Source organism: Globicephala melas, chromosome X, assembly GCF_963455315.2.
Source record: "Globicephala melas chromosome X, mGloMel1.2, whole genome shotgun sequence".
Classification (NCBI taxonomy): domain Eukaryota; kingdom Metazoa; phylum Chordata; class Mammalia; order Artiodactyla; family Delphinidae; genus Globicephala; species Globicephala melas.
In genome coordinates, this window is record NC_083335.1 from 71,160,077 (window position 1) to 71,174,869 (window position 14,793).

The 14,793-nt window shown below is 37.4% G+C and overlaps 1 protein-coding gene across 6 annotated transcripts in view; it reads left to right on the forward strand.

Moving 5' to 3' along the window:
- OPHN1 (oligophrenin 1) overlaps positions 1 to 14,793 on the forward strand; it is a 607,786-nt gene that overhangs the window by 293,501 nt on the left and 299,492 nt on the right. The gene's annotated exons all lie outside the window — the stretch shown is intronic.

Consider the following 14,793-nt stretch of genomic DNA (forward strand, 5'->3'; position numbering starts at 1 on the left):
TTCAAATCTTCAGCTACTATTGTAGAATTGTGTATTTCTTCCTTCATTTCTGTCAATATTTGCTTTATACACTTGAGGGCTCTTTTCTTTGGTGCATATTTCTTAGTAATTTATATATATTCTTTATGAATGTCCATTTTATTAATATATAATGTCCTTATTTGTCTCATAACACTTTTTGACTTAAAGTTTATTTTATCTGGCATTTTACCCAATAAAGTCACCTCAGCTCTTTTTTGGTTTCTATTTGCATGGAGTATGTTTTTCTGTTTGTTCACTTCCAACCTATTTGTGTCTTTGGAGCTGAAGTAGAGTCTCTGGTAGACAGCATATAGGGGATCATGTTTTTCAAGGTAATTCAGCCAATCCATACCTTTTGATTGGATATTGTAGTCAATTTACATTTAAAGTAATTAATGACATGTAAGGACTTACTTCTGTCATTTTGCTATTGTTTTCTTTGCATCTTATGTCTTTTGTTCCTTAGTTCCTCATTACTATATTATTTTATCTGTATTTGAATTTTGCCATGAACCATTTTGATTCTCTTGTCATTCCCTTTTGTGTTTATACAGGCATATCTCAGAGATATTGCAGGTTCAATTCCAGACCACCACAATAAAGTGAATATCACAATAAAATGAGTCACACAAATTTTTGGTGTTCCAGTTCATATTAAAGTTATGTTTACACTATACTGTAGTCTATTATGTGTACAATAGCATTATGTCTAAAAAATTAATGTACACACTTTAAATTAAAAATACTTTATTACTAAAAAATGCTAATCATCTTGAGCCTTCAGCAAGCCATAATTTTTTTTGCAATAATAGCATCAATGATCACTGACCACAGACCACTATAACAAATATAATATAGTGAAAAAGTTTGAAATACAGTGAGAATTACCAAAGTGTGACACAGAGACACTTAAGTGAGCAAATGCTGCTGGAAAAATGGCACTGATAGACTTCTTCAATGCAGGGTTGCCACGAGCCTTCAATTTGTAAAAAAAAAAAAAAAATGCAATATCTGTGAAGAGTGATAAAGCCAAGTGCCATAAAATGAGGTATACTTGTATTTTAGATATCTTATTGTTGTTACCATGGGGATTACCTTTAACATAGTAAATTTATAACAGTTGAGCTTGAATCTTTACCCACTTAACTTCAGTAGCATACAAATACTTTACCCCTTCTATTTGTATTTTTAAAAAATTACATTTTTTACATTTTGTGTCCAGTAACATAGATTTATAATTACTTTATGCATTTGTCTTTTAAGTGATATAGTAAATGAATAATTGGAGTTACAAAACAAAAACGCAATAATCCTGGCTTTTATATGCATTCATAGTTACTTTTACTGGGTAACTTTATATTTTCATATGGCTTAGAATTATTGACTAGTGCCATTCCATTTCAACTTGAATGGTTCCCTTTATTATTTATTGTAATTTTGTAAATTTTGTAAATTCTACTGATAATGAATTTTCTCAGCTTTTGTTTGATTGGGAATGTTTGAATTTTCCATAGTTTTCAAAGGAGATTTTTGCCATATATCGAATTCTTGGTTGACAGCTTTTTGTTTTGTTTTGTTGTCAGCACTTTAATATGTCATTCCTCTGTTTTCTGACCACCATGGTTTCTGATGAGAAATTGGCCGTTAATCTTATTGACGATTTTTTTTACATGACAAATTGCTTCCTTCCTGCTGCTTTCAAGAATGTCTCTGTTTTTGGCTTTTGAAAAAGCTTTTAAAGTGTGTCTCAGGGTATATATCTTTGAATTTATCCTATTGGAGTTTGTTGAGATTCCTGGATGCATAGATTCATGTCTTTCATCAAATTCAGGAAGTTTTTTTGCCCTGAATTCCACATTAAGTGACACAGAAATGGATGCTTTCATTAGTCCTTCAGGTAGTCCCCAGACAGTTTAGAATAGACATACATAATTATTTGTGAATGAGGTCTGCTCTGCTCCTCTCCAAACCAGGGACCAGGGTCCAACAGTGGCAATGTGGTCTGCCATCTTCAAGATGGCCATCAAGCTAACTAGCTGCTGTGTGGACAATGTAGTAGGAGGGCTAAAGTGCTATCAGCTATCCTATTTAGGAAGCTACTGCAGTAATATAGGTGAAAGATGATGGCAGTCTTGGCTTGAGTGGTAGCAGTAGAGATGGTGATAATCATGTCTTTCTATCACTGTAGATGGGAAGTGAATCTATAATGCCTACAACAACTTAGTGATTTAGAAGTCTACCTGTTCAATCCCACCCGCTTTTCTTCAAAACTTTTAGTATGAAGCAACTATCCCTTGCTATACTGAAAAAAGTAACTATTGCTAGAATTTTTTTTTTTTGAGGTACGCAGGCCTCTCACTGCTGTGGCCTCTCCCGTTGCGGAGCACGGACTCTGGACACACAGGCTCTGGGCGCGCAGGTTCAGCGGCCATGGCTCACGGGCCCAGCTGCCCTGCAGCATGTGGGATCCTCCCGGACCGAGGCACAAACCCGCATCCCCTACATCTGCAGGCGGACCCTCAACCACTGCGCCACCAGGGTAGCCCCCTAGAATTTTTATATCGTACAATCAAACTGCAATGTTGAGAGGTATAGGCACAAAATATTTTTAAAATTATTTCTCTATTTCCTTTTAAAGAAATTTCTGTTTTTTAATGAAATTATATGTACTCACTATTTTTTTAAAAAGACATATAGTATACTAGAAAATATAAATCAGGAAAAAACCTTTTACTTGAAATCCTATTATCAAGAGCTAAACAGGTTGACATTTTGGTGAACCTCCATTTAGGCCTGCTGCCCCGACCCCCTTTCTTTCAGTGGCCACTCCTCAGTTGCCTTTGCTTGTTTCTACTATCTACCTGATAACTAAATGTTAACATAAAGTATATATGAATGCCCATACACACAAATGCTGGCATATGTGCATAATTATGTATAATTTTACATAAATAAGATCATATGCCATGCTGCTTTGTAAGTTTTTATTCTACTTACCAATCTCATGGACATGGGTGTATGTTAATAAATATAAATAACATAATTTTTAATTGCTCATGTTATTCTATTTTATAAATAAATTATAATTTAGAAACAAGCTGTTTTCAGGTTTTGTTTTATTTTTCTTATTAATACTGCAATAACAGACATCCTCATGATAAATTAAATTAGTGAAATAGATAAGACAGCAACTGCATTGGAAAATTTTACATGTGCCTCTCAGAAATCAATTGTAATAGAGAAAAATAAGCAGCAATACCAAAGTCTTAATAATACAGTAATGTTGAGATATTGGATATACATAGAGGATAAAGAGAAGATATATATTCTTTACGAGTATACAGGGAACATTTACAAAAATAGATTACGAATTAGGCTATAAAGGAATCCTCTAAAATTCCAAAGGATCAATATTATGTAAACTGTGTTCTCCAACCATGACAATAAAACTGAAAATTAATAATAAATATTAAAACATTCCATGTTTGGGAACTATAACATCATGTTTAAAATTCTTTAGTTAAAAAATACATTTGAGGATGGAATAATGAAGTCACTATACATCAGCATTTATGGAAAACTATTTATTCCTTGAAATATATTGGTCATCAAAGACAGAAAACAAACGTGATGAGGATTTAATTCAAGAAATTGGAAAGAGCAGAGCATACACAATGTAACAAGACAGGCTCTTAACATATAAGAATTAAGGGTGGAAATTAAATAAATTAAAGAATAACTGTAACAACGATAAAAATGGTAGAGAATATTAACAAAACCAAAACATGAAAGACTGAAAAGGTTAACCAGATAAACCACTGGTAGGACTGATGCAGGAAAGAGAAGATGCAAAGAAGCAAAATACAGAATATAGAATAAAATAAGTGTAAAGTTACAGACACAACAGAGATTTTTTTAAAGACAAAAGAATTATAAACAGCTATATGCTAATACATTTGAAGAATTAAATTCCTCGAAAAAACAAAAGACCAAAAATGGCATAAGAAAAAAAGATACTCAGTAGACTAATACATTTTATTTTATATTTTATTTTATTTTATTTTTATTTTATTTTACTTTTATTGGAGTATAGTTGCTTTACACGGTTGTATCAGTTTCTGCTGTACAGCAAAGTCAGCAATACGTATACATAGATCCCCTTTTTTTGGATTTCCTTCCCATTTGGTCCACACCGAGTACAGTTCCCTGTGCTATACAGTAGGTTCACAATGGTTATCTATTTTATACATAGTAGTGTATATATGTCAATCCCAATTTCCCAATTCATCACACCTCCCCTATCCACCTTGGTATTGATACCTTTGTTCTCTACATCAGTATCTCTAATTCTGCTTTGCAAATAAGATCATCTTTATTATTTATCTAGATTCCAGATATATGCATTAATATATGATATTTATTTTTCTATTTCTGACTTACCTCACTCTGTATGGTAGTCTCTAGGTCCATCCACATCTCCCACAATTTGGTTCCTTTTATGGCTGAGTAATATTCCATTGTATATATGGACCACATCTTCTTTATCCATTCTTCTGTTGATGGATATTTAGGTTTCTTCCATGTCCTGGCTATTGTAAATAGTACTGCAATGAACATTGGGGTGCATGTGTCTTTTTGAATTATGGTTTATTCAGGGTATATGCCCAGTAGTAGGAGTACTTCGTCATAAGGTAGCTACATTTTTAGTTTTTGAGGAACCTCCATACTGTTCTCCATACGGGCTGTTTCAATTTACATTCCCACCAACAGTGTAAGAGGGTTCCCTTTTCTGCACACCCTCTTCAACATTTATTGTTTGTAGATTTTTTGATGATTGCCATTCTGAGTAGTGTGAGGTGATACTTCATTATAGTTTTGATTTGCATTTCTCTAATAATTAGTGATGTTGATCATCTTTTCATGTGCCTCTCAGCCATCTGTGTGTCTTCTTTGGAGAAATGTCTATTTAGGCCCATTTTTTGATTGTGTTATTTGCTTTTTTGATATTTTGCTGCATAAGCTGCTTGCATATTTTGCAGATTAATCCCTTGTCAGACGCTTCATTTAGAAATATTTGCTCCCATTCTGTGGTTTGTCTTTTGGTCTTGTTTGTGGTTTCCTTTGCTGTGCAAAAGCTTTTAAGTTTCAGTAGGTCCCAGTTATTTATTTTTGTTTTTATTTTCATTACTCTAGGAGGTCTGTCAAAATAGAACTTGATGTGATCTACATCAAAGAGTATTTTTCCTATGTTTTCCTCTAAGAGTTTTATAGTGTCTGGTCTTACATTATGGTCTTTAATCCATTTTGAGTTTAATTTTGTGTATGGTGTTAGGGAGTTGTTCTAATTTCATTCTTTTACATGTAGCTGTCTAGTTTCCCTAGCACCACTTATTGAAGTGACTGTCTTTTCTCCATTGTATATCCTTGCCTCCTTTGTCGTAGATTAGGTGACCATAGGTGTGTGAGTTTACCTCTGGGCTTTCTATCCTCTACCATTGATCTGTATTTCTGTTTTTGTGCCAGTACCATACTGTCTTGATTACTGTAACTTTATCGTATAGTCTGAAGTCAGGGAGCCTGATTCCTCCAGCTGTGTTATTCTTTCTCATGATTGCTTTGGCTATTTATGGTCTTTTGTGTTTCCATGAAAATCGTATTTTTTTTCTAATTCTATGAAAAATGCAATTGGTAATTTGATAGGTATTGCATTGAATCTGTAGATTAGTTTGGGTAGTATAGTCATTTTCACAATACTGATTCTTCCAACGAAGAACATGGTATATCTCTCCATCTTTCTGTGTTATCTTTAATCACTTTCATCAGTATTTTATAGTTTTCTGAGTACTGGTCTTTTCCTACTTAGGTATGTTTATTCCTAGGTATTTTATTCCTTTAGTTGCTATGGTAAATGGGATTGTCTCCTTAATTTCTCTTTCTGATCTTTTGTTGTTAGTATATAGGAATGCAAGAGATTTCTGTGCATTAAATTTGTATCCTTCAACTTTACCAAACTCATTGATTAGCTCGAGTAGTTTCTGGTGGCATCTTTTGGATTTTCTATGTATAGTATCATGTCATCTACAAACAGTGACAGTTTTACTTCCTTTCCAATTTGGATTCCTTTATTTCTTTTTCTTCTCTGATTGCCATGTCCAGGACTTCCAGAACTATGTTGAGTTACTAGCGGTGAGATTGGACATCCTTGTCTTGTTCATGATCTTAATGGAAATGGTTTCAGTTTTTCACCACTGAGAATGATGTTTGCTGTGGGTTTGTCATATATGGCCTTTATTATATTAATGTAGGTTCCCTCTATGCCCACTTTCTGGAGAGTCTTTATGATAAATAGATGTTGAATTTTGTCAAAAGCTTTTTCTGTATCTAGTGAGATTATTATATGTTTTTTATTCTTCAATTTGTTAACATGGTGTATCACATTGGTTGATTTGCATTTATTGAAGAATACTTGCCTCCGTCTGGTACGTCCCACTTGATCATGGTGTATGATCCTTTTAATGTGTTGTGGGATTATGTTTGCTAGTATTTTGTTGAGGATTTTTGTGTCTATGATCATGAGTGATATTGGTGTGTAATTTTTTTTGTGTGTGACATCTTTGGTTTTGGTATCAGGGTGATGGTGTCCTCATAGAACATGTTTGGGAATGTTCCTCCCTCTGCAAGTGTTTGGAACAGTTTGAGAAGGATAGGTGTTAACTCTTCTCTTAATGGTTGATAAAATTTGCCTGTGAAGCCATCTGGTTCTGTACTTTTTTTTGTTGGAAGATTTATTTTTTTGTTTTGGTTTATCATGTGTGCCATTTATTTGAACATTCAGAGCAGCTCCTGCTTGTCTGTGAGTTGATGGAGGGGACACGGAAACACTGGGGTGTCTGTGTTTTCTGGCTCATTCATGGCTTCATTTGACAATGCTGGTTGAATGCCCACCACCTCACAAGGCAGGCATGACACTGTGTGATAGGTGTGCCATCAGACTTACTCACCGTTTGATCCATGCGTCTAGCCATGACTTCCACCGTGGCAAGTGTTACCTGTCTTTGAGGACCTTCTCTCCTTCCAGAATATTTTGGGGGATTAATGCTCTGTAATCTTCTTCAGAGCATTCAGCCTTGCAGGTCTGTCTTCCTGGCTGTATGATCCCCATTGTGGGCCTGGAGCATGCCAGTGAGCAAGAGCAGCACGAGGAGCATGCTGCAATGCACGGTCATCTTCCCCACTGTGCCGTGCCCTGGAGGCCACTCCCCGCTGCCACTCCTATCGTGCTGGTCTGATCCCTGGAGGCCACTCCCCGCTGCCACTCCTATCACGCTGGTCTGATCACTGCCGCTGCTGCCACTCGAGCGGGCCCTGCACCTCCAGCCAAGCTGTGCTGCCGTGAATGCCGCCCATCTCCGGGAGTGAGGCCAAGTCCGGCCAGCAGCATGCTCCCTCAGGCTGGTGAGTCCACCAGTCTCGAAGCTGCCCACACCTTTCTGTTGGAAGATTTTTAATTACAGTTTCAATTTCATTTCTCATGATTGGTCTGTTTATATTTTCTATTTCTTCATGGTTCAGTCTTGGAAGATTGCACATTTTTAAGAATTTGTCCATTTCTTCCAGGTTGTCCATTTTATTATCATATAGTTACGTGTGGTTGTCTTTTATCATCCTTTGAATTTTTGTGTTGTCAGTTGTAACTTATCCTTTTTCATTTTTAATTTTATTGATTTGAGTCCTCTCCCTTTTTTTCTTGATGTGTCTGGCTTAAGTTTTATCATTGTTTTTGGCTTCTCAAAAACAGCTTTTAGTTTCATTGGTCTTTGCTGTTGTTTTCTTCATTTCTATTTCATTTATTTCTACTCTGATTTTTATGATTTCCTTCCTTCTACTAACTTTGGTTTTGGGGGTTTTCTTTGTCCTTGTTTCTCTATTTGCTTTAGGTGTAAGGTTAGGTTGTTTGTTTAAGTTCTTTCTTGTTTCTTGAGGTAGGATAGTATTGCTAAAAACTTCCCTCTTAGAATGAATTTTGCTGCATTCCATAGGTTTTGGGTCATCGTGTTTTCATGCCGATTTCCACTTTATGAGTGTTAGCACTTGCCTTATGTATTGAGGTCCTCCTGTATTGCGTGCATAAATATTTATAATTATTATATCTTCTTCTTTGATTGATCCCTGGATCATGATGCATTGTCCTTCCTTGTCTTTTGTAACATTCTTTATTTTAAAGTCTATTTTATCTGATATGAGTATTGCTCCTCCAGCTTTCTTTTGATTTCCATTTGCTTGGAACATCTTTTTTCTTCCCCTCACTTTCAGTGTGTATGTGTCCCTAGGTCTGATGTGGATCTCTTGTAGACAGCATATATATGGGTCTTGTTTTTGTATCCATTTAGCCATTTTGTGTCTTTTGCTTGGAGCATTTGATCCAATTACATTCAAGGTAATTATCGATATGTGTGTTCGTATTGCCATTTTCTTAATTGTTTTGGGTTTGTTTTTGTGGGTCTTTTTCTTCTCTTCTGTTTCTCACCAAGAGAAGTTCCTTTAGCATTTGTTGTAAAGCTTTTTTGGTGGTGCTGAATTCTCTTAGCTTTTGCTTGTCTGTAAAGCTTTTGATTTCTCCTTCAAATCTGAATGACACCCTTGCTGGGTAGAGAAATCTTAGTTGTAGTTTTTGCCCTTTCATCACGTAAAATATATCCTGCCACTGCCTTATGGGCTGCAGAGTTTCTGCTGAAAAATCAGCTGATAACCTTATGGGGATTCCCTTGTATGTTATTTGTTGCTTTTCCCTTGCTGCTTTTAATTTTTTTTGTATTTAATTTTTGATAGTTTGATTAATATGTGTCTTTGTGTGTTTCTCCTTGGGTTTATCCTATGAGGGGCACTCTGCACTTCCTGGAGTTGTGTGGCTATTGTCTTTCCAATGTTAGGGAAGTTTTCAACTATAATCTCTTCAAATATTGGTTGGTGCCGATAGATTTGCTTAACACAGGGTTGCAACAAAACTTCAATTAGTAAAAAACATAATATCTGTGAAGCACAATAAAGCAAAGCACAGTAAAACAAGGTATGCCCATAGTGGAGAATCCTCAATACTGAAGAATTGGCAGCAACAGAAACCTCTGGAGATTGGACTAGGGGTAGGACTAAGGAAAAAAAAGTGTAAATATTCCAATTTTCCTTAAAAATGGATCAGTGAAATGAAGCACAGAGGTAACAATCCCCATATATGCAACTTGAACTTTCATTTAGCTATCTAGCTCCCCACTCTTCAGTCATCATGGGAAGTCCCTCGCAGTCAAGCAAATTCCTGAACATGAAAGAAAGAGGCTAAAACAGATCCAAGGCAAGTAGAAGGCAATAGCAGGAGAGAAATACTTAAAATCTATATCTTTGCTCAAAATATATAACTTTATATGTCAGACAGAGAAAGAAAAATATCATATGATACTGCTTATATGCAGAATCTAAAAAATAAAAATGAACTTACATACACAACAGAAACAGACTGACAGTTAGAAGATGAACTTGGGTTACCAAAGGTGAAAGGTAGAGTAGGATAAATTAGGAGTTTGGGATTGACATTTACACAGTACTATATTTAAAATAGGTAATTAACAAGAACCTACTGTATAGCGCAGGGAACTCTGCTCAATAATCTGCAACAACCTAAATAGGAAAATAATTTGGAAGAGAATAGATACATGTATATGTGTAACTGAATCACTTTGCTGTGCACTTGAAGCTAACTCAATGGGGAGCTTCAAGATGGTGGAAGAGTAAGACATGGAGATCACCTTCATCCCCACAGATACATCAGAAATACATCTATATGTGGAACAAACGCTACAAAACACCTACTGAACTCTGGCAGAAGAACTCAGACCTCCCAAAAGTCAAGAAACTCCCCACGTACCTGGGTAGGGCAAAAGAAAAAAGAGAAAACAGAGACAAAAGAACAGGGATGGGACCTGCACCAGTGGGAGGGAGCTGTGAAGGAGGAAATGTTACCACACACTAGGAAGCCCCTTCACTGGCAGAGACTGTGGGTGGTGGAGAGAGGAAGGTTCAGAGCCACGGAGGACAGCACAGCAACAGGGGTGCAGTGGGCAAAGTGGAGAGTTTCCTGCACAGAGGATCAGTGCTGGCTAGGACTCATCAGACCTAGAAGCTTGTCTGCTCACCTGTGAGGCGTGTGGGGCTGGGAGGTGACGCTCCGGCTTCGGAGCTCGGATCCCAGGGAGAGAACTGGGGTTGGCTGCGTGAACACAGCCTGAAGGGGGCTAGTGCACCACAGCTAGCTGGGAGTGTGTCTTGGAGAAGGTCTGGAGCTGCCAAAGAGGCAAGGGACTTTTTCTTGCCTGTTTGTTTCAGTGTATGAGGAGAGGGGATTAAGATTGACACCTAAATGAGCTCCAGAGACAGGAGCAAGCTGTGGCTATCAGTGCAGACACCAGAGATAGGGGCATGAGATGCTAAGGCTGCTGCTGCAGCCACCAAGAAGCCTGTGTGCAAGCACAGGTCACTATCCACCCCTCCTCAACTGGGAGCCTGTGAAGCCTGCCACTACCAGGGTCCCGTGATCTAGGGACAACTTCCCATGGAGAACACACGGTGTGCCTCAGACTCGTGCAACATCACATCAGCCTTTGCCTCTGCAGGCTCGCTCCGCATTCTCTGCACATCCTTCCCACTGCCTGAGTGAGGAAGAGCCCCCTAATCAGCTGCTACCATAACCTCCTCCTGTCTGAGCGAAGGACAGATGCCCTCAGATGACCTACTTGCAGAGGCGGGGTCAAATCCAAAGCTGAACCCCAGGAGCTGTGTGAACAAAGAAGAGAAAGGGAGATCTTTCCCAGCAGCCTCAGGAGCAGCGGATTAAATCTCCACAATCAACTTGATGTACCTGCATCTGTGGAATACCTGAATAGACAAAGAATTATCCCAAATTGAGGCACTGGACTTTGGGAGCAATGATATATATATATTTTTTCCCCTTTTTCTCTTTTTGTGAGTGAGTGTGTATGCTTCTGTCTGTGATTTTGTCTGTATAACTTTGCTTTCACCATTTGTCCTAGGGTTCTGCCTGTATGGTTTCTTTGTTTTGTTTTTGTTTTTTTTTAGTATAGTTTTTAGGGCTTCTTAACATTCGTGGATTTGATTTTTGGTTTTGTTGCTCTCTTCTTTCTTTCTTTTTTTATTACTTAATTTTTTTGTTTTTAATAATTATTTTTTGTTTTAATAAGTTTATTTTCTTTTCCTTCCTCCCTTCCTTCCTTCCTTCGTTTGTTCCTTCCTTCCTTTCTTTCTTTCTTTTCTTTATTCTCTCCCTTTTATTCTGAGCCATGTGGATGACAGGGTCTTGGAGCTCTGGTCAGGCATCAGACCTGTGCCTCTGAGGAGGGAGAGACGAGCTCAGGACTTTGGCCCACAAGGGACCTCCCAGCTCCACATAATATCAAACAGCAAAAATCTCCCAGAGCTCTCCATCTCAACAGCAAGACACAGCTCTACTCAATGACCAGCAAGCTACAGTGCAGGAAACGCTATGCCAAACAATTAGCAAGAGAGGAACACAACCCCACCCATTAGCAGAGAGTTTTCCTGAAATCATAGTAAAGTCAGAGACACGCAAAAATACCACCAGACACAGACCTGCCCACCAGAAAGACAAGATCTAGCCTCATCCACCAGAACACAGGCATTAGTCCCCTCCAACAGGAAGCCTAGGCAACACACTGAAGCAACATTAGCCACTGGGGGCAGACACTGAAAACAACAGAAACTACGATCCTGCAGCCTGTGAAAAGGAGACCCCAAACACAGTGAGTTAAGCAAAATGAGAAGAAAATGAAACACACAGCAGATGAAGGAGCAAGGTAAAATACCCACCAGACCAAACAGATGAAGAGGAAATAGGCAGTCTACCTGAAAAAGAATTCAGAGTAATGGTAATAAAAGAGATCCAAAATCTTGGAAATAGAATGAAGAAAATACAAGAAACATTTAACAAGGACCTAGAAGAATTAAGAGCAAACAAACAATGATGAACAACACAAGAAATGGCATGAAACATTCTCTAGAGGGAATCAATAGCAGAATAACTGAGGCAGAAGAACGAATAAGTGACCTGGAAGATTAAGTAGTGAAAATAACTATTGCAGAGCAGAATAAAGAAAAAAGAATGAAAAGAAATGAGAACGGTCTCAAACACGTCTGGGACAACATTAAACACACCAGCATTTGAATTATAGGGGTCCCAGAAAAAGAAGTGAAAAAGAAAGGGTCTGAGAAATATTTGAAGAGATTATAGTTGAAAACTTCCCCAATATGGGAAAGGATATATTCAATCAAGTCCAGGAAGTGCAGAGAGTCCCATACAGGATAAATTCAAGGGGAAACATGCGAAGACACATATTACCCAAACTATCAAAAATTAAATACAAAGAAAAAAATTAAAAGCAGCAAGGTAATAAAAACAAATAACATACAAGGGAAACCCCATAATGTTAACAGCTGATGTTTCAGCAGAAACTTTGCAAGCCAGAAGTGAGTGGCAGGACATATTTAAAGTGATAAAAGGGAAAAACCTACAACCGAGATTACTCTACCAGGCAAGGATCTCATTCAGATTTGACGGGGAAATTAAAAGCTTTGCAGACAAGCAAAAGCTGAGAGAGTTCAGCACCACCAAACCAGCTTTACAACAAATGCTAAAGAACCTTCTCTAGGCAGGCAAAACAACAGAAGGAAAAGACCTACAATAACAAACCCTAAACAATTGAGAAAATGTGAACAGGAACATACATATTGATAATTACATTAAATGTAAATGGATGAAATGCTCCAACTAAAAGACATAGACTGGCTGAATGGATAAAAAAACAAGACCCATATATATGCTGTCTACAAGAGACCCACTTCAGAGCCAGGGACACATACAGACTGAAAGTGAGGGGATGGAAAAAGTTATTCCATGCAAATGGAAAGAAAAAGAAAGCTGGAGTAGCAATTCTTATATCAGACAAAACAGATGTTAAAACAAAGACTATGGGGCTTCCCTGGTGGTGCAGTGGTTGAGAGTCCGCCTGCTGATGCAGGGGACATGGGTTCATGCCCCAGTCCGGGAAGATCCCACGTGCCATGGAGCAGCTGGGCCCGTGAGCCATGGCTGCTGAGCCTGCGCGTCTGGAGCCTGTGCTCCGCAGCAGGAGAGGCCACAACAGTGAGAGACTCGTGTACAGCAAAAACAAACAAACAAACAAAAACTATTACAAGAGACAAAGAGGGACAATACATAATGATCAAGGGATCAATCCACGAAGAAGATAAAAAAATTGTAATATTTTTTGCACCCAACATAGGAACACCTCAATACATAAGGAAAATACTAACAGACATAAAATCCGAAATCAACAGGAACACAATAATAGCAGGAGACTTTAACACCCCACTTTCTCCAATGCACAGATCATCTGAAATGAAAATGAATAAGTAAACAGAAGCTTTAAATGATACATTAAACAAGATGGACCTAATTGATATTTGTAGGATATTCCATTTGATCCCAAAACAACAGAATACACTTTCTTCTCAAGTGCTCATGGAACATTCTCTAGGACAGATCATATCTGAGGTCACAAATGAAGCCTTGGAAATTTTCAGAAAATTGAAATCGTATCAAGGACCTTTTCCAACCAGAACGCTATGAGACTAGAAATCAATTACAGGAAAAATTCTATAAAATACAAACACATGGAGGCTAAACAATAGACTGCTTAATAGCTAAGAGATCACTGAAGAAATCAAAGAGGAAATCAAAAAGTACCTAGAAACAAATGACAATGAAAATATGATGACCCAAAACCTGCAGCAAAAGCAGTTTTAAGAGGGAAGTTTCTAGCAATAAAATCCTACCTTAAGCAACAAGAAACATCTCAAATAAAGAACCTAACCTTACACCTAAAGCAATTATAGAAATAAGAAAAAATCCCCCCAAAGTTAGTAGAAGGAAAGAAAGCATAAAAATCAGATTAGAAATAAATGAAAAAGAAATGAAGGAAATAATAGCAAATATCAATAAAACTAAAAGCTAGTTCTTTGAGAAGATAAACGAAATTGATAAACCATTAGCCAAACTCATCAAGAAAAAAAGGGAGAAGACTGAAGTCAATAGAACTAGAAATGAAAAAGACTTAACAGCTGACACTGCAGAAATACAAAGGATAATGAGTGATTAGTAGAAGCAACTGTATGCAAAAAAAAATGGGCAAATTGGAAGAAATGGACAAATTCTTAGAAAAGCACAACCTCCTGACTGAACCAGGATGAAATAGAAAATATAAACAGACCAGTCACAATGACTGAAATTGAAACTGTGATTAAAAATCTTCCAAAAGACAAAAGCCCAGGACCAGATGGCTTCTCAGGCGAATTCCATCAAACATTTAGAGAATAGCAAACACCCATCCTTCTGAATTTCTTCCAAAATACAGCAGTGGGAGGAACACTCCCAAACTCATTCTACAAGGCCACCATCACCCTAATACCAAAAGGAGGCAAAGCTGTCACAAAGAAAGAATACTACAGGCCAATATCACTGATGAATACAGATGCAAAAATCCTCAATAAAATACTAACAGAGTCCAACAGCACATTAAACGATCATAAAATATAATTAAGTGGGGTTTAACCCAGGAATGCAAGGTTTCTTCAATATACGCAAATCAATCAACGTGATACACCATATTAACAAATTCAAAGGGAAAATCT